The following is a 25,766-nucleotide window of genomic DNA, read 5'->3' as shown; positions in this document are numbered from 1 at the left end:
CTTGACTGAGCCACCTAGAAGCCCCTAAAAGTCAATTTTTTAATTGATCTATACTGATTTTATTTTAACCCTCAGAGTTTTAGAATTAGAACTGTAATAGATAAGCTTTTTCTTTAATGGTATAAATTATGTCAGTTATAATAATTGATAAAAAATAAAATTCTTATAAGAGAGATGTCAGTTCAGTATATAATTTCATCCTTTGGCCCTAGATAGGTCTTCTAAAAATAGTTTTTCTGTCTTTTCTCTAGGCTGAACATACCTAAGTCCTTCACTGGTTCTCATAGTATGAATTCTAGATCAGTAGTATCCTGGATATTCCATTTTTGGATCCACTACATTTTTTCAGTATTCCTTTAAAAATACTCTGTACAGAACTGAGTGTACTCTGTGTAGTTTGAGGTACACAATACAGTCTTTCTCTTATGAATGAGATCTGTTAATGCAGCCTGCTTGATTCCACTAACTTTCTCTTTGTCATCAGCACTGTTGGTTCATGTTGAATCACAGTCTGCTGAAACCCTGTTTGCCCAAAGTATGTTTCAAACCCTATAAAGTTAGATTCAGCAGTCATCTATTAAATACCTATTCACTACTAGATGTGTTCATAAAAGTTTAAATTTGTACAGTCTTAACAGGGCTATGAACTGGGCATTAATAACCCATTTTACAAAAAGGAAACTCGAGGCTCCATGTACTGAAATAACTTACCCAAGATAAGGATTCATAAAGCATAGAGCCAGGATTCCATCTTGGGTCTTCCAGATTCAGATTCACTGTTCTGTATTGTTGCTGCCTCAGTAAATTATTTCTGCTGTTTATTATATTGATAAAATTGGAAATGCAGAAATTGACTAGTAAATTCTTTTGCCCTCAGGATGATGATTTTAGAGCTTAGGAGACATACCTAGAATTTTTTAATGTTTTTGTTAAATGCAGTAATGCCTTATGTAAACCAGATGAACTGAAATTACAGCAGCATTAAGAAAGTAAATATGCCTAAACAAAAATGTTAATGGAATCAGAATTAGAGTAACAAATCATTTATGAGGAAATGAGGGGAGAAACCATTAATTTATATAAAATTTGTATCTTTTTTATTGTATTTTAAATTTTTATTAAATCTGTTACCTAATATGAAAACTAAGGTATTTAAAGATTTCCATTTACTCAGATTCATCTTCAAGTTGACTTCTTAAGCAAAACATTTATTGTCTCACCTTTCAAAATGACTATTTTTTTCTTAGAAGATCATAAAAATAAAAAGTTGATATATATCAAAAGCTAGTAAAGATAATTAAGAGCCCACAGGCCAGAATATAAACCACCACAGTTGGAACTAAGACTTTGATAAAAATAAAGGCAAGAACTGAATGGTACTGTTCTCTAATTTTTTTTTAATAGCTCTCTTTGTTTGGTTCTGCATCTAGCCAGTAGGGCTCATTCCATATCTAGTTAAGGAATGTGGCTTTTCTTTTAGCCAGCAAACTTGAAAGCACAGTTTAAAGAATGGAGGCACTATAATGTTTGTAGTGGACTAAGATGTAAGAGTAGAGAAATGGTGTGAGCCATACCAGGAAGCATTGGTACATAGGTAGTCTGGGTGAATGGATGATAGATATGAAATAATTAAGCCAGTTATTTGCTCAGCACAGTACTCAATACTGAGAATAATTTTCTCTATTCAAAAGTTCTTATAAATGTGCAATTCAGTATCAGCCAGAAAGGCTGAAGTAAGAATGCACTGGAGAGGGTACACTTAAGTTGTCCTCTAAAGTAGGGATAAATGGGAAGGGTAAGATTAGTGAGTATTTCAGCCTCCAGCAGTAGCTTCAGTGAAGATTCAGAGACCAGGTGGGAATATATAACTTAGGAGAAGAAAGAACTGGAAAACAATTTATTAAAAGCATGATAAGTAATTTTATTCCACTTACTATTTACCTGGTGGCCCACAGCACATGCCTGATCAGTTTTTGTCCACTCATAATACTTCCTATGCTTCTCTAACTTATAGGGATTCTTTTTTTTTTTAATATATAGCCATTCATACTTATAATAATCCCCTACTGTAATAACATTTAGCTTCTCTTAAAATTCCTGATTATTTCAGAAAGATCCACATACTGTATTGGGTTGTCATGTCTCTTAAAAGAGACTTTTTAACTAGAGTGGTAGAGGGTTCTCATTGGAAAGAAGCAGGAAATACTGGATAGGTCCTAATTATACAGACCTTAATATTTTGGGGGGGGTGTCTGTCTGTATTAACCGACTGAGCCACCCAGGCTCCCCAAAATTATGTTTAATAAAATTATCATGCAGTTTAGTTAAACCCCGTAATTTAGGCCTATTCTTAAAGATATTACAGCATGGCTAATTTTAAATTTTCTCCAGGTAAAGTATCAATGTTTCATACCATGAGTGTAGTAGTCCATTGGCCTTAGCCAGTATAGTCATTTCGGTGACCCAGGGGCTCTAGCCAGCTCCTTAAGAGGTTTATGGTGCAGAGTTTGAAGCATACTTGAAGAAAGTAATTATTACAGATAGTTTTGATGCCAGATTAAAAGTGAAATTAAGGGCGCCTGGGTGGCTCAGTCGTTAAGCGTCTGCCTTCGGCTCAGGTCATGATCCCAGGGTCCTGGGATCGAGTCCCACATCAGGCTCCCTGCTCCGCGGGAAGCCTGCTTCTCCCTCTCCCACTCCCCCTGCTTGTGTTCCTGCTCTCACTATGTCTCTCTCTGTCAAATAAATAAATAAAATCTTAAAAAAAAAAAATAAAAGTGAAATTAAGTATTTGAAAAACCCAAAGCAGTGTACAGATACACAGTGGGTATGTCTAAACAAAAGAGCAAAAATATTTTCATGGCATGTATTAACATCTGAATATCTCAATCATGTGACAGTGGAAGCCCTCTATAGATTCCAAGAAATTTTTAATTTAAAATAACCCCTTCTTGGGGCACCTGGGTGGCTCAGTCAGTTAAGTGTCTGCCTTCGGCTCAGGTCATGATCCCAGGGTTCTGGGATCAAGTCCGGCATCTGGCTCCCTCTCAGTGGGGAGTCTGCTTCTTCCTCTCCCTCTGCTCCTCCCCCCTGCTCATTCCCTCCCTCTCTCTCTGAAATAAATAAAATCTTAAAAAAATAAAATAAAATAACTCCTTCTTGAAAGCATAATATAAAACCTACTTTAGCAGCCCCAGAGTAGAAGGTCATTATAAATGGAAAGGAAAAATCAAAACTTACCAGACTGGGAGATCATTGTTGTTTTGTTGTTGTTAAACACAGGTAAAGAGGGATGCCTGGGTGGCTCAGTAGGTCTCAGGTCATGATCCCAGGGTCCTGGGATCGAGTGCCGCATCAGGCTCCTTGCTCAGCAGAGAGCCTGCTTCTCCCTCTTTCTGCCAGTCCCCCTGCTTGTGCTCACTTGCGCACGCTCTTTCTCTGACAAATAAATAAATCTTAAAAAAAAAAAAAAACACAGGTAAAGAGATTTATCTGGCTGCAATTGCTCCACTGGAATTACTCAGCTTATTAATACATTTAAGTCAAGAATTTCCATATTTTTCTGGAGTGTGGAAAGATACTTTTGCTACTAGCTTAAATTTATCAGGCTTTCAAATAGAAAGCAGTTCTTTTTTAGTATCTCAGTTAAAAACAGAAATAAAAATAGGAAAAAATCTTCCTCTGAGGGTGTTTATTAAAACATCAGTGATAAAATTGCAGTAATCTTTAAGAAATGAAATTAAGATGAGAGAAATTATAGTATTTTTGCTGATAAGAATGATCCAGTAGAAAAACTAAAGATGCAGGGGAGAGTGCTAGAGGAATATCCTTAAGTAAGCAAAAGAGGATAAAATCTAGTATATAAGAGGTTTATGTCTTATGAACAGTGATTGTTTATCCATTATATAGAGAAGGAGGAATTATATGGGCACAGATATATGTAGGTAAATAGATGTAGTAGAAATTCTCTTTTAATAGCTTCTGTTACCTGAGTGAAAATGAGGATGAAAGGAGAGAGAATGGGGGACACCTGGGTGGCTCAGTTGGTTGAGTGTCTGCCTTCGGCTTGGGTCGTGGTCCCAGGGTCCTGGGATCGAGCCCCGTGTTGGGCTCCCTGTTCAGTGGGGAGCCTGCTTCTCCCTCTCCCTCTGCCCCCCAGTCATGCTTGTGTACTCTCTCTCTCTCCGAAATGAATAAATAATCTTTTTTAAAAAAGAAGAAAGGAGAGATAATGGAAATTTGAAGGGAGAGAAGACACCTGTCTGATGGTTTTCTAGAAGAATGAGAAAATGAATAGACCAAGGTTGCCAAACAGCTTCTGAACCAGTTTTAGGTATAAAAGATTTATAAGGTAAAATTATTTCTGGCCACAGATGACATGATCTTATATGTAGAAAATACTTAGTTCAGGGCACCTGGGTGGCTCAGTCATTAAGCGTCTGCCTTCGGCTCAGGTCATGATCCCAGGGTACTGGGATCGAGCCCCACATTGGGCTCCCTGCTCAGCGGGGAGCCTGTTTCTCCCTCTCCCGCTCCCCCTGCTTGTGTCCCCTCTCTTGCTGTGTCTCTGTCCAATAAATAAAATCTTTTAAAAAAAAGAAAAATACTTGTTCACACACACAAAGTTATAACTAATAAGCAAATTCAGTGAGGTTGCAGGATACAAAATCAACACTCAAAAATCAGTGGCATTTCTTTGCACTAAAAGTGAATAATCCGGGGGCACCTGGGTGGCTCAGTTAGTTAAGCAACTGCCTTCAGCTCAGGTCATGATCCTGGAGTCCCTGGATTGAGTCCCGCATCCCGCTCCCTGCTCAGCAGGGAGTTTGCTGCTCCCTCTGACCCTCCCCCTCTCATGTTCTCTCTCTCTCTCTCATTCTTTCTCAAATAAATAAATAAAATCTTTTAAAGAAAATAAATAAAAATAAAAGTGAACAATCCGAAAAGTAAATTAAGAAAACAATTACATTTACAATAACATCAAAAAGATTAAAATGCTTAGGAATAAAATTAACCAAGATGGTGAAAGGCTTCTACACTGCAAACTACAAAACATTGCTAAAAGGAACTTAAGACCAAATAAATAGAAAGACATCCCATGTTCATGTTTTGGGAGTCTTGGTATTGTTAAGATGATTGTTATCCACAGTGGTCTACAGATGCAGTGCAATCCCTGTCAAAATCCCAATGACATTTTTGTAGAAATAGAAAAACTGCTCTAAAATGTATACAGAATCTCTCAAGGGACACCAGATGGCCAAAACAATATTGAAAAACAAATTTGGAGATCTCACACTTCTGATTTCAAAAGTTAATGCAAGATCATGGTACTCAAACAGTATGGTACTGGCCTAAAGACAAACATATAGACCAATGGAATAGACTGGAGGGCCTAGAAATAAACCCTCACAGATATGATGAAATTATTTTTAATATGTGTGCCAAGACTCTTCAGCTTGCTCAGTTGGTAGAACATGTGACTCTTGATCTCGGGAGTATGAGTTTGTCCCACGTTTGGCACAGAGCTTACTTTAAAAAAAAAAAAAAACATTCAATGGGCAAAGGACAGTCTTTTCAACAAAGGGAGTTGGGAAAACTGGATATCAACATATAAAATAAAACCTCATGTCATATACAAAATTTAAAATGGATCAAAGACCTGAATGTAAGAACTAAAACTGTAAAACTCTTAGAAGAAAACATAGGAAAAACCTGATGACATTGGACTTGATAGCAGTTTCTTGGATAGTACACCACAGGCAGCAACAACAAAAAGGTAAATTGGATTCCATCAAAACTTAAAACTTTTGTGCATCAAAGGCACTATCAATAGAGTGAAAAGGCAGCCTACAGAATGGGAGATCATATATCTGATATAAGACTTATATCCAGGATACATAAAGAACTTTTATAATTCAACAACAACAAAACCAAACAACTCAGTTAAAAAATGAGCAAAGGACCTGAATAGACATTTTACTAAAGATATACAATACACATGGCCAATAAACATAAGATGCTCAAAAGACTACTCATTAGGGAAATGAAAAATCAAAACCACACCAAGATACCACTTCACATCCGTAAGGATGGTTATTCTTTTTGAAAAGAAAGGAAAAAAATAAATGTTGGCAAGGATGTAGAGAAATTAGAACCCTTTTGCATTTCTGATGGAAGTGTAAAATGATAGAGACAGTATGGCAATTTTTCAGAAAATTAAAAATAGAATTAAATACCATGTGATCCTGGGGATTATACCCAAAGGAATTGAAAGCAGGACTCAAACAGATATTTGTATACCATGTTTATAGCAGCAATTAATCATAATAACCAAAAGATCAAAGCAACTTAAATGTCCGTAGATAAATGGACAAACAAAATGTATATATACACATTGAATACTACTCAGCTGTAAAAAGGGAAGTCTGATATATGCAACAGCATGGATGAACCTTGAAAAAGTAATCTTAAGTAAAATAAGCCAGACTCAAAAGAATAAATATTTTATGAAAGATATTTATTTTATCTTCCATTTATATAAGGTACCCAAAATAGGCAAGTTCATCAAGACAGAAAGTAGAATCGTGGTGTCCAGGGGCTGAGGGGATGAAGGACAGTCTTTAATGGGTATAGTTAAAATTGGTGTAGATGAAAAGGTTCTGGAGATGGAATGTGGTGATAGTTATACAATGTAACTGGACTTAATGCCACACAGTTGTATAAAATGGTAAAATTTATGTTATGTGTATTATAACCACAATTTTTTAAAAATAATAAATGAAGACATTCTTACTGTGAAGTCTTGTTTAAAAAAAGGTTTATAAAAGTGACTTTCATGGGCGCCTGGGTGGCTCAGTTGGTTAAGCGACTGCCTTCGGCTCAGGTCATGATCCTGGAGTCCTGGGATCGAGTCCCACATCAGGCTCCCTGCTCAGCAGGGAGTCTGCTTCTCCCTCTGGCCCTCCTCCCTCTCATGCTCTCTGTCTCTCATTGTCTCTCTCGCAAATAAATAAAATCTTAAAAAAAAAAAAAAAGTGACTTTCATTTTGCAGTATTCACATTTATTTCTTTCAAGTTTGGCACCTTTGACTTTGTTTAAAATATATAGACTTAGAAAAAAAAAAAAAAAGATTGGAACTGAAGTGACCAGTGGATTTCTTCTTGATTTTGGAATTATCATGTATTAATTATTATCATGTATATGTATACATGACTTAATGTATATATATACTGTGGGGGACAAGAACAATATATAGTCTTGAATAGTTATTTGTTTAATGATTTCATATCTTATAATTTAAATGATGTTAAATTTTTTCTGAGAAGGGACTGTGTCTATATACTAGTGTACTAACTAGTGTAATGACTGGGACAGTGCCTGGCACATAGTAGGTGTCCAGTAAGATATTTATTAAATGAAAAAATGTACATATATAAATTTTGCATATTTGAAAATGTCATGTTTACATTTTTTGTTTGGAAAATGGGTTTGTGTGAGAGATAGCCTAAGGAACTGTTCCTTAATTGATAAATACAAATATATATTGTGTATTTCTGCAGTCATTGCAAAAAGATTTATTTTGGTTACATACTCAAAAATTGTGCAGAAATTTGAGATAGTAATAGAGCAGAGTAGTATGTGAAACAGGGGTTACTCAGGAGATTAGCTACATATATTTTTTAATGGGGAAGATGCTCACAAAAAATGTAGAATGTAGGACACTTGTGCTTTTGTAAACAATTAGATAGGAGAAGAAGGGCAGATTTCACTGTACATCTCCTTATTCCATACCTATACCATAGCTTTAGCATGGCCATTTTAATGATGAGAAAACTGGAGCAAAGGTTGTCAAGGCATGAACTAGAATGATGATAGTTTTATGGTATCTTTTAGAGAAGTAATTGCATTCCTACATCGGAATAAGTGGAAACTAGGAGTATACTTCCTTGCCTAGTGAAGAGTGGAGGCAGGTAGGATATAGGAAGATTAAGAGCCACAAGATTCGGTTTTACTTCTCATCTCTGAATACAGAGTTAACTCATCTTTCCACGGCTTCATAATCTGGAATTACCTTTGGGGTGGGAGGAGATTGGTGTGGGGGAGAGAGAAAGAAAGACTCTTAAGCAGGCTTTTCCTTTAAAAGTGTATTTGGGGGCACCTGGGTGGCTCAGTTGGTTAAGTGTCCGACTCTTGATTTTGGCTAAGGTCATGATCTCAGGGTCGTGAGATGAACCCTGTGGGCTGTATGCTGAGCATAGATCCTGATTAAGATTCTCAGTCTCCCTGTTCCTCTCACCCCACCCCTACCCCACCCCCAACTCATGGGCATGCAGGCACTCTAGCTCAGAATGGATGGATGGATGGATAGATAGATATAAATAAATAAAAGTATATTTGCATTTGCCCACTTAAGTTTATTGAAACTGAGCTTTTGTATGTCATTTCTTATTTTTCCCTTGACATGAAGTCTTACCTACTTGATGAAGAGTTCTTTTGAAAGGTGTACTGCAAGGAATGCAATGCTGTCTGTAAATTAACACTTTTACCAAGGTAAAGACCAAATTTTATCAATTCACATTCTGTTTATAAAAGGAAAAAATAACTTCTATATATTATAACATTCAAAAATTTGATCAAATATTTAACTGTATTGGCTTATTAAGTTGACAAAGGGGGGAAATGCTTTTCATTTTCGCATATTACACATCTTTGTGTTCCTAACCTATAGCAATGTGCTTAGCACATAGTAGGCTTTTCTTAAACATTTGATGTAGAAATAAATTTTATTATGCTACTTTAAAGCTTCTAAGAAATAGCAAATTATGCATATTTTTTCGGTTATAATCTTTAAACATGGGTTTTTTAATGTATTCTCTTATAAAAGAAAAAAATTTTTTGTATCTTTAGGTGCTAATGTGTGTTTAAAAAAACAAAAACCTTGGAGTAAAGTAGCAGCACATAATGGTTTGTGGATTTTGAAAAGGTGCAGGCCATATTGTGCTGCCTCAAAAATACAAGGATCTGATCTTCTGAAGAAAATATATTTCTTTTTATTCATAGCTCTTATGATAGTGATGTCAGCAGTGCCTTAGCAGCACGTAAATATTGGCGTTAAGATTCTAAAATTATCTCCAGTATTAACTGTGCTGCTGAAGTAAGGTTGGCCATACTCTACAGTCTGATATGTTTTACAGTTTAATATGTATTAATATTACTGATATATCTTCAGTTTTATTGATAATCTATTTTCAGTATTATTGATAATCTTGTTATGTTTAGAATGATTCTATAAAAACAAGTACTAACTTTTCCAATGTATGTGTATTAAAGAAATATATAATTGTGGGGTGCCTGGCTGGCTCAGTCAGAGGAACATGCAACTCTTGATCTTGGAGTCATGAGTTCGAGCCCCATGTTGGGTGTAGAACTTACATATAAACATTTAAAAAAAATAAAATCTTTTTAAAAATAGAGTAAAATAAAATAATATAATTGCAATGTAATAATTGTGTTGAATGCCATCAAGAGTTTATTGAAAGAGCTTATATAGAGGGGCGCCTGGGTGGCTCAGTCATTAAACGTCTGCTTTCAGCTCCCGTCATGGTCCCAGGGTCCTGGGATCGAGCCCCGCATCGGGCTCCCTGCTCCGCGGGAAGCCTGCTTCTCCCTCTCTCACTCCCCCTGCTTGTGTTCCCTCTCTTGCTGTGTCTGTCAAATAAATAAAATATTTAAAAAAAAAAAAGAGCTTATATAGAATCAAACTTATTTTATTGCATATTTATATCCAATGTAAATACTGAAATTTTTACTTAAATATTCATTTTCCCTTTGTTTCTCTAATGAAATGAAATTGAAGATATTTGCTTATCTTACAGATAAGTGTACATTTATAAAATATACATTCTGAACAGAACTTAGAAGACAGTTTTTAGTAGTGTTTCTAAATATTTCCTTATAAAGGAAGGGGGAACTATCAAAACATGTAAATTAAATTCCTGAAATCCCAGGACCCTGAGGTCAAGACCTGAGCCAAAGGCAGCCAGCCACTTAACCGACTGAGCCACCCAAGCGCCCCAGGAAAATGTTTTCTTTATTTTCTTTTTATTTTGTTATTTTATTAAGTCATTACACTAAAAATTAATGTTCAGGATAAGACAGGCGTGTTTAGGGGCGCCTGGGTGGCTCAGTCGTTGGGCGTCTGCCTTTGGCTCAGGTCTAGATCCCAGCGTCCTGGGATCGAGCCCCGCCCCACATCGGGCTCCCTGCTCCGCGGGGAAGCCTGCTTCTACCTCTCTCACTCCCCCTGCTTGTGTTCCCTCTCTCACTGCGTCTCTCTGTCAAATAAATAAAATCTTAAAAAAAAAAAAAAAAAAAAGACAGGCGTGTTTATGTAGTGTACCACACTTCTGGTCTTTTCTACAAGGACTATCTTAACCTTTTCAACTGTAACCAAGCAGAAAATCTACAAAATAAATGCAGTTCTTAATGAATCATTTCCAATTATTATTGTCTCTTTTAGAAACTCTAAAAGTATTTCAGATGTAAATTAAAGAATTGTATTTGAGGATCTTCTGTTTAAATTCTAATCTGAAGGTAAAGAAAATATATAAGATAAAGCTTTCATTTTTAAGAACAGTTTTTCCCCCAAATAAGGAAGCAGCATACCATATATATGGTATTAGTATTAAATGCCAGCATTTACATGGAAATAAGTATTGCCTTGGTGCTTTGAAAAATCATTCATCAAGCTCTTAACCTGTTTTCCTTTATTTCAACTCTTTTGTGAAAGACTGTAACAAATAAATGATGATTTTTAATTCCACTAAAAGTATTCCAGGATTTAACATCTAAATGCTTAGAAATATTTATTGAATAAATTACAAAGTTTGTGCAGTATTTTCCAGAACAACTCAGGAATTAGATTTCCTTTTTCTGTTTTTTGTTTTCCTAAGTATATTTTGACTTAATTTTAGAAAATTATATTTAGTCTAATCTGCTTTCTAAATGACAGAGAGAAAACCTGGATTTTACATTTACTAGGTGAATCTTTATATCTGGATGCTCCAGATGTGAAGAAGGAATATTTGGGGCTATTACAGCTAAAGGAAAACTTTCTTCTTTTAATCCTGAGAATGGATTAAAGAAAAATTGAAATATTGGCGAAGTGAGAAACTATAGAAAAACTGTTATATTGAAATTTATCGTAACAGCATACAGCTTCTTTCCAGTCTCTTACTAAAGAAGAGGAAATGGCCTATCAGTACCTAATGAAACACACATTTTAGGTAATTCAGTGGAACTGGGAAGTTTTATTTGTATGAGTTAATACACTTCCATCTTTGTGTAATTTTGAACACATAAAGCGCAAATAGTTAAATAAAAGTTATACCCTTTATAACCTAAATTTGGCTATTTTACAAAGAAAAATAAGTATGGGTGTGTATTAAATTTTCATTTTTCCATCTTCTTTGGAAAATATCCTCATTTTTTTCATTCAGTCTCTTTTTAAGTTGATGCCAAATAATTTCAATATTGAGCATCTTAAATCTTTTACTTGGAATATGGATTGAGTTTGGAGCTAATTCAGAGGACTCAGGCAAGTATCCAGGAGGCAGCAAGAGGAATATTTTAATAGTTGAATAACTCAGTTTATATCCTATATTTAAATGGAGATCTCCTAAGATCACACATACAGATATGTGATGGTAGATACGAAAATTTGGCCTTAGACTAAATTCTATACTCAACCCTAAAGGTTTTCTTCAATCAATTATATATCCTTTTGGTTGTTACAGAATTACATGTTGTTTGTAAGCCACTAAGTATCATTATGGATACATGCCCAGGTTAGCCATAATTGGATAAGCAAGATTATACTTTCATAAACTGTGATCTCTAAGTTAATTATTTATTTATTTAGAAGTTGACATTCTAAATCAATTTTTTTTCCTTTTGCAGGTGGATATTACTATCCCTTATTCATCGAAAAAGTTTTAATTCTAAGTGTTTTTTCTCATTGAGTATTAACAAGGAGAAAAACTAATGTCCCAAACTTTTGAGATAGATTTGGCTCTAGTAAGTATTTAGACATATTATTTGCATATCTAGGAGAAGAAATGAGACCATCATCATTTCCAGCTAAAATTATTTTTATTACCTCTGTCAAAGGATTTCTTGCAATTTCTGTCTTATTACTAATAACTTGAGCCCCTTTAATGCAGAACTAACTCACCAGAAATGTGAGTGTGTATGTTCTTGCCTTGTTTGTTTAAAAATATATCTCACAGATTTCTGATGTCTTTTTTTTTTTAAGCTATATACAATGAAGAAAATATTGACAAAATAAATAAGTTTATACCTTTTATGTTAAAGTTACTGTGCAGGGTGACAAGTTAGTTGCCTTTTTTTTGCTTTATTATTACTGAAATTAAATTCAACATTTATAATTTCTATTTGGGTCTATTTCTTGATTACTAATACATGGAATTCATGCAAAAACTTTATGAGTAAAATACTTAAATTAGCGTATCAGTGATTATAGGTCCCCCTTAATTCTGTGAAACTTTGAATAATATATTTATTGTATTCTTGTGTTTGAACTTTTGTGTTTTGAAGAAATATAAACTACCCGGAAAATGTTGTTATTGTTTCTATTTATCATATGCTGTAGGATTAGATTTTAAGCAATTAAGCTTTTAAGCTACTTTTACACAAAATGTTACTCAGTCTGGTTAACTTGTTATTTAAAAGTATTTTGTATATCTTTGTTTTATAATTTAACCACCCACATGGATTATTCTATTAAAGAATATCTTTAGGAAGTGGTAGAAATTCTGAATCACCCCAGAGTTTGCTTATTTCCACATTTCATTATTTTATAATCTTTGGGAATGCTTATATTATAGCATTTCAGGGGTATAAGTTCTTATAGTACCACTAAAACTTTTTTCTTTTTTGTATTTAATGCATATGATAGTAAATTACAGGAGATTTTTTTGTTTCCCTGTCATCAATTAAAAATGCCATTTTAGCATGAAACAAACAGTGAAGAAGGGTATTTGTTGTCCTGTAGTATAAGTCAAGAAGGTTTAAGTACATCATTCCTTAAGAGAATTTTTAAATTGTAAAATAATTAATGCAGATTTTTATATTATTTAGTTTATATTTTCATGAATATCTTGTGGCAGTGTGAAAATGCTAATGTTTGACAGGGAGCATTAAAATTAGATTTGAAACATTATATATAGAGAGGTACAAATTTATTCTGTTTAAATTCTGAGGATCAACACCAAACAAAAATAAATTTCCACCCTCATAGAGCTTACAGTCTTGGGAGTGAGACATAGGTAATAGAATAGACAAAAAAAAACTGATAGGTACTATATGTGGTGTGTCAGATCTAAGTTCTATGTAGAAAAATAATGCAAGGAAGGGGAAAGAATGGAATAAAGGTGTTTAGAAGGCAGGAGAGAGATGTTTTTAAGTATTATAGTCAGAAAATGCTTCACGGAGATGATATTTAGTAAGACAACGATTTTTAAAATGATAAGGAGTAAACCATTAGGTATCTGGGAAAACAGCCTTTCAGGTAGATGAAATAACAACTACAAAGATTTTGAGGCTGAAGCATTTTTAGTGTGTACAAGGAACAGCAAGGTCTGGGTGGCCATGATTAAATATACAAGAAGGAGACTTGTAGCTCAGGGGATCGAAGAGTTTATAGGGGCTAGATTTTATGGCTGTTTAAGCTTTTAGCTTGCTCTACAGATTTAATTTTTCATACTTCTTTAAGAGAACCTTGACAGTGGTATGTGCTTCAGCCTATTTGACCTTTGTAGGTAGAACAATATTTACGAATCTGACTCAAGGTTTAGAACCTCCATCTGACACCATTTAGAATATAAACAAAATGTTTAAATAGTTGGTGAATAGGTACATGTGTAATGATCCGGTTTTTACAGATTGTGCTTTCATGGCTCTGAAGTTGTTTTCCACTTGATCAGTTTAGCTTGTCAATGCTAACGGCTCCAGGAGACACTGACCTTACTCATGTTTGTCATTTACCCAAAAGAATCACCGCCATCTTTGACTCCTCCCTTCTGGAATTGCTGCCATAATTAAGTATTTCATTATTTGTCACCTATTCTGTAGCATCTTATCTGAGAAGTTCTTTGCCTGTAATTGTTTCATTCGTTATTGTATATATCCCACTAATTTAATCTTCCTAAAACACTACCTTTGCTTATAGGATAAATTTAAACTCCTTAGCTTGTACCTCATGATCTTGCCCTTACTTTAAGTTTTTCCGTTTTTCTTCAAGGGAACTAGTCTTGATCCATCCAGTTTTTCTCTTTGCCTTTATTTATGCCATTTCACCCACCACAGCTCTCCCCCAACTAATTCTTGTACATGCTTAAAAATGGGCCAGACTTTTTGTGTGTGGTAAATGTTTCCTTACTTTAACAATAAGACATTACCCCTCCTTCTTGTGGTATGAACAATTTATATCTGTAGTTCTTAACCTTTTTCTCTAACTTAACACACCTGAGGGACAGAACGCTTCATCATTAATTGTGCCTCATTTATTAATACATATTGACCTTTTAAATATATTAGCATATGAATAAAAATTTAAAATTTTATAAACAGAATGAAGAAAAGCAAATGGACTAAGATGCCCAGAACTTGAAAACATCAGCCTAAGTATCAGGTTCCAAAGTTTAAATACTAATTTTATGCTGATGAGTGATATAGTTGATTTTTTTCCTCTGTTATATGAAAAGCTCTTCCCCTCCCTCCCTCCTTTCCCCCGCTTCCCTCTCTCTCTTTCTCTCTATCTCACCTATAACTGAGTATGGACTAGCCATATACATTTCTAGGATTTTAGCATATTTAAAAGAATAATAAATTCTCTTTTAATTTTTCAATATTGTAAAAGCAATTAATAAATATACTCTTTTAAGAAGTAATCCATGTGTTTATTATAGTATTATTTATAATATTAAAAATTTGGAAGAGTTTTTAAAGTGTCCAGTAATAAAAGGCTGATTAACATGCTGAGTGGAATATTGTGCAGCTCTTTAAAATAATGTAATGAATATTTAATCAGCTAGAAAATTGTTCACGATTAAAGATATGTCAGATATTTTCAGACTCCTTAAACGAATACATTTGCTAAACTGTTATTACTGATTTATTGCAGGTGTAAGACAAATCTTATTAGGATGAGGGGGGTGGATCTTATTTTCATAATTACAAATAAGCATGTATCATTTTTGTGACTCAGGGAAAGGAAAGTTTGTTTTCTGAAAAGGAGAGAGAGAAATCCTTGAAAAATAAAAATTATTTGAACCAGACTTACAACCACATAATCAACCCCCTTTGGCAATCTGTAAATGGAAATCCTATGGGGTTCAGGATCTTTAGAAGTGATAATGAAGAATTAACTATCAGGGAAGAACTGAACAGGTAATTTCAAAACTCAGATAATTTTAAAATCAAGTGTAGGGAAGCAATCTATGTGTTCTCAAAGGCGTGTTGAAAAGAATTCAAGAATTTGTTGAGTGGTTTTGCTGTCATTTCTCCACTCCAGCCCCCCAAACCTCAAAAGGTAAGTATAAAAAAAAAGATAAATCTATTTTAATTTTGAAACCATATTAATGAACTATATAAAAAAAAAAACAAATCTAGTTTATTTTATAGTTATAAATATTTAGCAGCAATTAAACTGACTTTCAGATCTAAAAATTAAGAATTTTCCTGTTTTGGGTCACCTGGCTGGCTCAGTTGGTAGAGCATGTGACTTGATTGATCTTGGGGTCATGAGTTCAAGCCCCACTTCAGGTGTAGAGCTTACTTTAAAAAAAAAGGGGGGGGGGAATTTTCCTGTTTAAAAAGATTTGTCTTAATTTCTCCTAGCATAAAAGTAATACATAGGCATAGAAACCTTGGAAAAGGCAAAAAATTCTATTTAAAAATCACATTTTTACCATCCAGTAGCAACTTACTATTATTAGCCTCATTCCCTTTAGTTGCTTAATTTTTATTTCTTAATCCTATTCATAACTATGCCAGGGATAGAAATCTAGAGTATCTCCCTCTAGAAAAGAAAGATGGGATATGCTTCTGGCTAAGAAATTTCTTTACATTTATCTAAAATACACCTTAAACTACTAATTTTGTAATATGTTCCATAATATTTTACTGTAAAAATCCTTAAATTTTTTTATTAACTTTTTTCCTCAATATTAGTAAATTTGAACATATGAGAAGATACATCCTGTTGACCCTGTGGTTCCTCTACCACAGCTTCATGCCAGCCCCAAGGGTACCTTTACATAGTGTGAGAAGCGTTCTGAGGCAAGGGAGGTCATTGAAGTTTTTTTAGCAGGAGAGTAAGAAAAATAACCACCGAAGTATGTGTAGTGGCTCAAGATTTGCTCAAAGAGAAATCTAAGACTGGTATATTACAAGTTTCTTTCTTTTGTATCTCCACAACCATATCAAATTTATCAAAAAGCTGAGCTATTCTCAAATTGTGGAATTTGTATTTAATATTCAAAAAGCATTTACTATGGACATTTCAGTTCAAAATATGGCTAAATGTAAATATGACACAAATGTATGGATTCATAGTATATGACTTTTCTGTTACAGTGACCCATTTAGAATGTAAGCAAAAATGGTATGTCTCAACTTGTTTTTCTCACATGCAAATATTTTAGAACTTAACAAACTCTTAAGAACAGTAGTAATTTAGAAAGGGAGGTTTAGAACCTGAAAACAACTTGGCTAATAGAACAAAGAAAATATTTTGGGGGAAGTCTAAAAATCTTTATCTATGGGAGGGGTATTTGTCACCAAAACAGGCCTATGGTACAGATTTCAAGTCAGATTCTCTGTTGTGCCATTTTTGTCAGCATTTTAGTGGTTTATTGCATCCTTTGAAAAAATAGGAAAAACACCCGAAAGTAAAGCCTTTGGTCCATAATAAATAAGCTATTGTACAATTTTTTCAAATTAGTGATCCTTAGATATGTTTACCTCTAAAACTCAAGGAATTGAGACCTTTAAAATGTGATGACTTATTCATTTTAGAAAGTGCTACATAGTTTTGCTCTGCAGGAAACATTTATGGTGGTTTTACTATACTTCCTATCTTCGTTATGAAACTAAATCCCCCTCACCACAAAAAAAAAAAAAAGAGAGAATCCCTTTAATGTACTCGTCTTTTTTTTTTTTTTTTTTTTTTTTTTATTTGACAGCACAAGCAGGGGGAACAGCAGGCAGAGGGAGAAGCAGACTCCCCGCTGAGCAGGGAGCCCCATGTGGGGCTCAATCCCAGGACCCTGGGATCATGACCTGAGCCAAAGGCAGACACTTAACAACTGAGCCACCCAGGCGCCCCCTTTTTTCTTTTTTTTAAAGATTTTATTTATTTGTACTCCTACTTTCTTTTTCTTTTTTTTTTTTTTTTGTACTCTTATTCTCAAAAATACCAGAGGTTCCTGGATAGCCAAGTTGTATAATTTAATTTGGAATTTAGGTAAAGTTTGAACAAATTTCAAAACTAGCATGAAAATTCATTTATTTAGGTTAACCTATTATATGCTAATAAACACTTGTTCCCCCAAACCATTGTTGATTGGAAGTATTGGTGTGTATGGCTCATGTCAGGACACATGTAAAATACGGAAGTGAACCAACTAGAGTGCATTTAGAGAATTGAAAATGTCAATTTGTGTTCAAATGTCACAAGGAATGGTTGAAGGTATTGAGAAGCTTCCTTGAAAAGGAGAAGACAAGTAATCTTGAGACTTGTGTATTTTGTTTTGCACTGGAGGGCCAAACCAGGGAGATCAGGTTTCAGGGTTGCAAATACAGCTCCTTAAAACAAGCAAGGGCTCTCTACCAACTTTGAATGTATGCATTATGGAAGTGGCCTGCTTTACCAAGGACCTCAAAAGTGAAATGGGGATGGGGGAGTTTGTATGATTTAAAGATACTATTTGAAATGAAGAAAATGAATACATCATCTTAAATCCTTGCCATTAAAATGTAAGGGCATTTGTGCTAACAGGACAATTTTTGACTAAAGGAAATTACAGGGAAACATCGATTTTTTGTTTTGCTTTTGGACAGTTTTTACTGATAAACTTTTTTTTTAACAGACCTGACACTAAGGAAGGTGCTCTAAGAAGTTCAAGATCAAGGTTTCCAGAAACATGTCACTTGTCTGAGAAAAATGAAATAAATGAAAATGTTAACTTATTAAATACTGGAGTTGGAACATAATATTTAAATACTAAAAGCTTTTATAAGTTGGCATTTGTTTTCAAGGATTACTTTTTGAAGGCTATTGGACAAATCCAACATAGAACTAGATTATTAAGTTTTCATTTTCCTCTTAAGACTTCCAAGGAGAGAAAAGTTAAAAAATTTAGATAAACCAATAGGAAGAAATCAATTCTACAGAAATTCTTAATTGAACAGTTTTGGTCTGAGATGAGTTATAGTGTCCAAGGTTGGGGGGGGGGGTTCTTTGATGTTTATATTCTGTGGTGTTTGGATGTTGTAAGACTGAAAGGCCATAGCTTGGACTTAGAATTACACTCTTGAGATTCTCTTTTTGTAGTTACATATAGGAGAATCCAGCTTCAATTGGAGCTTTTCCTCTTGCCAGGCACATAGTAGGTGCTCAGATACTAATTAGATGGAGTGTTCCCAGGAGGATCAATATCACTCTAAAATTAGCAATGGGGTCTAGTTGAGTCTGGCATCAAATATGCAGGAAATAATTCTATAGTATCTTTGCCAGTTCTTTTGAGGCCAAATCATTGTGAGACAAACAATGTTATGGCTTGGCTAAGAAAATAATTTTTATGATATCTTTTAATGCAGGCTTCTTAGTTCTTACAGTTAAGTACTTTTTCCAACTACTCTGGTTCTCTTCCAAATTAGATAAGAGATTATGGATATGAAATATTGGAAATACAATAATGAACATCAGGGCGCCTGGGTGGCTCAGTTGGTTAAGTGACTGCCTTCGGTTCAGGTCATGATACCGGAGTCCTGAGATCAAGTACCACATCGGGCTCCCAGCTCAGCGGGGAGCCTGCTTCTCCCTCTGATCCTCTCCCCTCATGCTGTTTCTCTCTCTCTCTCTCAAATAAATAAAATCTTTAAAAAAAATAATAATAATAATGAACATCAGCCATGGCACAGTTTTTAAGGTGTATTTGCCTCTCTGGGAAATAAGCCAGTATTTTTTTTTTTTATTGTTTAAATGGTGGTTTTAGTGAAAATGGCCCAAATCAATCAAATTAACGTATTAAATACATACTAGGGTTGATTTTTTTTTTTTAAGTGCATATAGAAACCACTCAAGCTTTAGGTACTATTAGTGGTAGAAATAACTGCTAATACATTGATTGTCCTTTGCCAGAAGCTTTTACATTTTATAACCCATTTAAGTTTCATAACCACCCGGTGAGGGAGGTACATCATTATCCCTGTGTTATAAGTAAAGAAACAGTTACAGGGAAATAGTATGCCTAAAGCCACATAACTTGTAAAGGGATGGGGGCTGTCAGTTACTCAAGCTCAGGTGGTTTGATTGCAGATATCATGCCCTTAGTAATTATATTTACAGCCTCTGCCCTATAGCTAATAAGACACAGAGGGACAAAATTAACAAATATTATGCCCTAAAATGCTAAAAATAATTGATACCTTAAAAATAGGTTTGTATGTGGAAATATTCTACCAAACACAAATTATCTCAAATATTCCATGATGGTACTACTGTCCAACTGCAAGGAGACATACTCTTAGAAGTGTATTTTGGTAACATTTGACATGGGGTGTGTTTATGTGTCCATGTCCTTCTGTATGTTTGTATGGTCCATTGATATACATGCAGATATATGAATTCAGTCAGCTTCAGTGTAATAGCATAGTCCTCCCCTGGGAGAAAACTGCTCCCACCTAACTGTCCAGAGTAAAGACTACACAATCTATATATTATACTTAGTTGTATTGTTTTTAAGGCATTAAAGCATCAAACATTGTCATCTCACTTAAACATGCTGTGTCTCTGAAAGCTCATCAAAATCTAAGAAAAACAGACCTTTTGTAACTAAAAGGCTGCGAACAAACTCTACAGTATAAATTGTGACTTGTTTTGGAGATTATCCCTAAACTATCAGACACTATTTTCTTAGTATTTCCTATCAGGGTTTTTTTCCCTATCAATTTAAAGAATTGGACTTCTGGCAGGGCTTAATAATAAACTTCATTCTGTCTCATAGAGCAATTCCAGCAAATCCTTACTTAGCATTTAGAAATATTCTCAGGTATTAGAAGGGTAACCTCCTCCCAGCCTGTCCACATACACGCACAGAAAATTAATAACTCCTTTTTCTGTACCATCATCCTTATAATAGTTTCATTAGTGTTTATGTTACATCATACTATTTCCTTATTTCTCTGCTGTTGGGCTGATAGCCTAACACGCTTGAGCCCAGAGACTATATCTTAACTCTGCTCATTTATGACTAATGTAGTAAATAGAATTGATGACCTCACGTAGCACTAAGTAATATGTTAGTTCCTTTATTATACAATACCTTGATACCAATATTAATATGGCTGCTCAAAGCAACTCACTAGTCAGCTAGACATTAGATCTTGCTTTTCGGTGGAATTCTCCCAAGCTCAACTAGGTCAAATCCATCTATAGGCCACCAGTATCACAATTTCACTAAAGGATCAGAAGGAAAAGATAAATTAGAAACATGAAATAGTGTTTGCCAGGTAATATAGTTTTATATGTGAAGTATGTCTATGTAAGGGCTCTTTCTCATTGAGATGAGGTACTAGTTAGGATAAAGAATTTCACAGAGCATGTTTTATCTCATAGGTAACAGACAAGAAAAACTTTGACAATATATCTGATGTAAGTCTTAAGAAAAATTGTCCCTAGCAGGCTGAAATGGATTCTCAGATGTTCTTGCTCAGATTTTACAAGAAAGCACTATGGAGGTCAGAATTTCGGTTAGCTTTTCTACCACCGCAAGATTCAGAGTTTGAAATATTAAGTACTTTAAAAAGTATTAAAATTATTTAATGGTCATTTTTTTTCACTTCATTGATATCTGAATCACCTGTAATTGATTGCTTAAGACAGCTTTAAAATCCAAGTCAACCTTGCTTCAGCCAATGAATTCATACAAGCTTGTATGTAAGAATGCGACCAAAACAGCCAAATCAAGAAACTTTATAACTGTCTTTACCACATTAAGAAATAGATGTTTTCACCTGCATCTTTACCTGACATCTGGGTGTGACTCCTTTACCTAGCACTGCATTTGTGTTCTTGCTGATCTCCCAAACCCTGCCTGCCTGAACCCCACAGTACCCAGCCTCTGAATCCTATCTACCTAAATCTATGACATTCAGATGCTTTGCTTTGCTCTGCATTGGGAAATCTTCTGGCTTCTGGCCTCTACTTTTGTTTGGGAGACCCAAGTATATCCCCAAACTAACTGAAGCTCATAATACCTTGCTTGCTGTACATAGCCTCTTGAATAGATTTCACATGGTAGTCTCTGTTGCTCTTCATAGTTAAGTCCTCCCAAACAAGACCTACCTTGTCAAATATTTGGGTGTTTTGTAGTTAAATGAATTCCTGATAATTCATTTAATTTGATAATTTACCTGACACATTTGCTACTCTAAAATTACTTTTAATAACTTTTCTAAAATTAACTGCTCACTTCCAGAGAGCAGTTCCTGAGATATCATTGTGTTACAATAGGGTTTTGATAGCAAGATTCTAAATACAACACATGGCACAAAGAAAGCATAAGAATGATAAAATTATAACCTCGTCTTCAATCCAGGCCTGCATAATAACCCCCTGCCCTTATCCTTGGGGGTATGTTCCAAGACTCCCAGTGGATGTGTGGAAACCACAGATAGTATTGAACCCTATACATACTATGTTTTTCCTATATATGCTATGTTTTTCATATATATACACAAAAATTACATTCATATATATGTATATATATACACACACCCCCATGGTAGAGTTTAATTTGTAAATTAGGTACAGTAAGAGATTAATAACAATAGCTATAATAAAATGGAACTATTATAACAATATACTGTAATAAGTTATGTGAATGTGGTCTCTCAAAATACCTTGTATTGTACTTCCCTTTATGATGATGTGAGATGATAAAATCCTTATGTGATGAGATGAAGTGAGGTCAATGATGTAGGCATTGTGACGTAGCATTAAGCTACTGTAGATCTGATGATTCATTAGAAGCGGGATCATCTTCTGGAGTGTGGCTGACAGCAGGTAACTGAAACCATGGAAAGCAAACTCAAGGATAAGGGGGACTACTGTAATTAGTAGCCATGGAGAGGTCTAAAGTGGCTGGAAACTACTTTTTCTGGCTAAGTTTACTTTTCATCTTGTTTCATTTCCTGTCTTAGTATGATAATCTTTTTATATGAAATTGTACTGTTTGCATTTTTATAATTTTAATTTATTCATGCATGGACTGTATAGTTTTAGTTTGTGATAGCTGATGTTATTTCAAGTAACAAAATTTCCTTACACATATAAGGACAACATTAAAATTAAGCTGAAAACATATCTCACATACTAGATACCCAGTAAGCATTTAATTAATATTGAATAAATAAATCTGATTTATTTCTCATGGGAGTTTTAAAAGGTAAGTCAGAATTTTTAGAATTCTGTTATGAACAAATCATCTTATAATTTTAGAACCTTCTCTGCGCATTCAAAATTTTTACTTTTAGTCAATATTTTTGTATTTAATTTCTTACGGTTGAAAAGATGAAAGTTCTAGAAATAGTAAAATGAATTTTTTAGATTAATTCTTTTTAGACTATGCTTTTGGTTCTCTTGCTTCTATAGAAAATAATTTAAGCATCCCTAAAGAAATAGAATTAGTATTCATTTGAGAATTCATATAAGAATTAGGAGTAATCTGGAAAATCAGCTAATATAAATTAGAAATGAAAATATTCATTACATTGATGATTCTAGACATGCAAATCTGTAAGTTATTTTCTATGATTTTGTCTTTATTTTTAAGGTCTCAGACAATAAAACTTCCATCAGTTCATTCTCATTTAGTAATGCGTGTACAGCTATTCATTCATCCAACAAGTCACTTTGTTCAGAGGCACTTGCCTGTGATACCAGTCTCTTCAATGTCATCAAGATGCCATTTTATTCAGATAACAGTTGAGCATGTAAAAGAAACTAAAGATTTCCCACTGGTTTAGAAGACCATGAAATGAAGCAGAGCAAAATGTTATAATGGAATATAATAAATTCATATTTGTGAATATTATGCTAAAGAAGTGTTGAGGTAGCTTGGTCACTTTGCCAGAGGATTGACAATGTAAACAGAAGCTTAAACTCTTCCTATCGCCGGGCCCCAGGCCCGCCCGCTCGCGTCCACATTTAAAAAAAAAAATACAGTATCTAATGGTTATGAAGACCACATGGCCAAAGACTGCAGGGATGATATCGGGAGAAGGAATTTAATTGTCAACTACCTCCCTCAGAACATGACCCAGGATGAGTTGCGGAGTCTGTTCAGCAGTATCGGTGAAGTCGAATCTGCAAAACTCATTCGGGATAAAGTAGCAGGGCACAGCTTGGGCTACGGCTTTGTGAACTACGTGACTGCCAAGGATGCGGAGAGAGCGATCAACACCCTGAATGGCCTGCGGCTCCAGTCAAAAACCATTAAGGTGTCGTACGCTCGCCCGAGCTCAGAGGTCATCAAAGACGCCAACCTGTACATCAGCGGGTTCCCGCGGACCATGACCCAGAAGGACGTGGAGGACATGTTCTCTTGGTTCGGGCCAATCAACTCCCGGGTCCTTGTGGATCAGACCACGGGTCTGTCCGGAGGGGTTGCATTTATCCGGTTTGACAAACGGTCGGAGGCAGAAGAGGCAATTACTAGTTTCAGTGGTCCTAAACCCCCAGGTTCCTCCGAGCCCGTTACAGTGAAGTCTGCAGCCAACCCCAACCAGAACAAAAACGTGGCGCTGCTCTCCCAGCTGTACCACTCGCCCGCCAGACAGTTTGGAGGCCCCGTTCACCACCAGGCGCAGAGATTCAGGTTCTTCCCTATGGGTGTAGATCACATGAGTGGGCTTTCTGTGTCAACGTCCCGGGCAACGCATCTTCGGGCTGGTGCATCTTCATCTACAACCTCGGGCAGGACGCTGATGAGGGGATCCTCTGGCAAACGTTTGGCCCCTTTGGGGCAGTCACCAATGTGAAATGATTCGCGACTTCAACACCAACAAGTGCAAAGGCTTTGGCTTTGTGACTATGACAAATGATGAAGAAGCTGCCATGGCCATAGCGAGTCTGAACGGCTACCGCCTGGGGGACAAAATCTTACAGGTTTTCTTCAAAACCAATAAATCCCACAAATAACTCGCTCATGCTTTTTTTTTTTTTTTTCTTTTGTACGGAATAGATAATTAAGAGTGAAGAAGGGGGGGGAAACGTTAAGTGTGGTCATATTCAAATATTTAAAAATTGGCTGTGGTACTACTGGTTAGTTATGTGACTTATAACTAAGTTGCCATCTCTCTCCAGCCCTCCGTTTAAAATTGTAAGAGATTGAATTTGGCTCTGTCTTGTCCCATATTTTTAAAACCCTAAACAAAGTCAGCCTCCAGTATATCCATTTTGCAAATAATTCTTTATATTGACATATTACAAAAGCAAAGGAAAAAAGTTAAATCTTGTAGATTTATGTGGAAATTTTAATATCACCTTAGAATTTTGGAAATTATATGTTTAACTCTGCCATTATAGAAAAAATTGCTAGATTTGTTTCTCCTACCCTTCATCAAACCAACACCTTGACTCTATGAGATACAGTCAAAAAAAGAAAAACAATCCCCACTGGAACTTAGAGAAGGAGAAGCACTTGCTGCACTGTAAATGAAAAATAATGATAAAAATTTTAAAGTTATTCAGATAAAGCATTTAATTGAATTAATGGGACAATATGGAGTACTAGATGATTTAGTTAACTGAAGTTTACAATTACCCTAAACTTTTGTTTGAATATTTCTAAAACATAAAAAATTACAATATTTTAGTATATTGTCTAATCTTAATATTGTTAAATTTTATGAGTAAGGAATGATCAAGTCATATATTCTGTAATAATAGGTATAGAAGCTTTAAGAATTATGTTCAATGTGTTTTAAGCCATATAACCCAGAGGGTATTTGATTATAGGTTTTTCGTTTCGTTTTTGGTGTTTTTTTTAAGATTTTATTTATTTATTTGACAGAGAGAGAGACAGCGAGAGAGGGAACACAAGCAGGGGGAGTGGGAGAGGGAGAAGCAGGCCTCCCGCGGAGCAGGGAGCCGATGCGGGGCTCGATCCCAGGACCCCGGGATCATGACCCAAGCCGAAGACAGATGCTTAACGAATGAGCCACCCAGGCGCCCCTGCAGTTTTTTTCTTGAGGTAGAGTACAAGAGACTAATTCAGATTAACTAAGGATTTGATTTGAAGAATTCCAATTTCCTTTAAGCAAAATTTCACTTTATTTCAAGCTGAACATTATTGTATTCATGATTTGATAACACACTTCAAGATGTACATTCTAAAGGATTTTAATTATAAAACTTTCAGTTATAATCTGTTGCTTGTAAGCAAGGTCATATATTTGT

The 25,766-nt window shown here is 35.0% G+C and overlaps 1 protein-coding gene and 1 pseudogene across 1 annotated transcript in view; both read left to right on the top strand.

Annotated features, from left to right (window-relative positions):
* The window catches only part of LOC118009460, a 43,981-nt pseudogene extending 18,632 nt beyond the window's left edge, over nucleotides 1-25,349 (top strand).
* A 172-nt stretch (nucleotides 25,350-25,521) lies between these two features.
* LOC118009458 (translation initiation factor IF-2-like) overlaps nucleotides 25,522-25,766 on the top strand; it is a 36,967-nt gene continuing 36,722 nt past the window's right edge. The window contains exon 1 of the mRNA XM_035003446.1: nucleotides 25,522-25,560. The gene's annotated coding sequence lies outside the window, so the exon portion shown is untranslated. The remainder of the gene's footprint in view (nucleotides 25,561-25,766) is intronic.

This window comes from Mirounga leonina, unplaced genomic scaffold (genome assembly GCF_011800145.1).
Source record: "Mirounga leonina isolate KUSES-001 unplaced genomic scaffold, KU_Mleo_1.0 Mir_127, whole genome shotgun sequence".
NCBI classification, from domain to species: domain Eukaryota; kingdom Metazoa; phylum Chordata; class Mammalia; order Carnivora; family Phocidae; genus Mirounga; species Mirounga leonina.
Note: the sequence above shows the minus strand (reverse complement) of the source record. Positions and strands in the feature narration are given on the sequence as shown.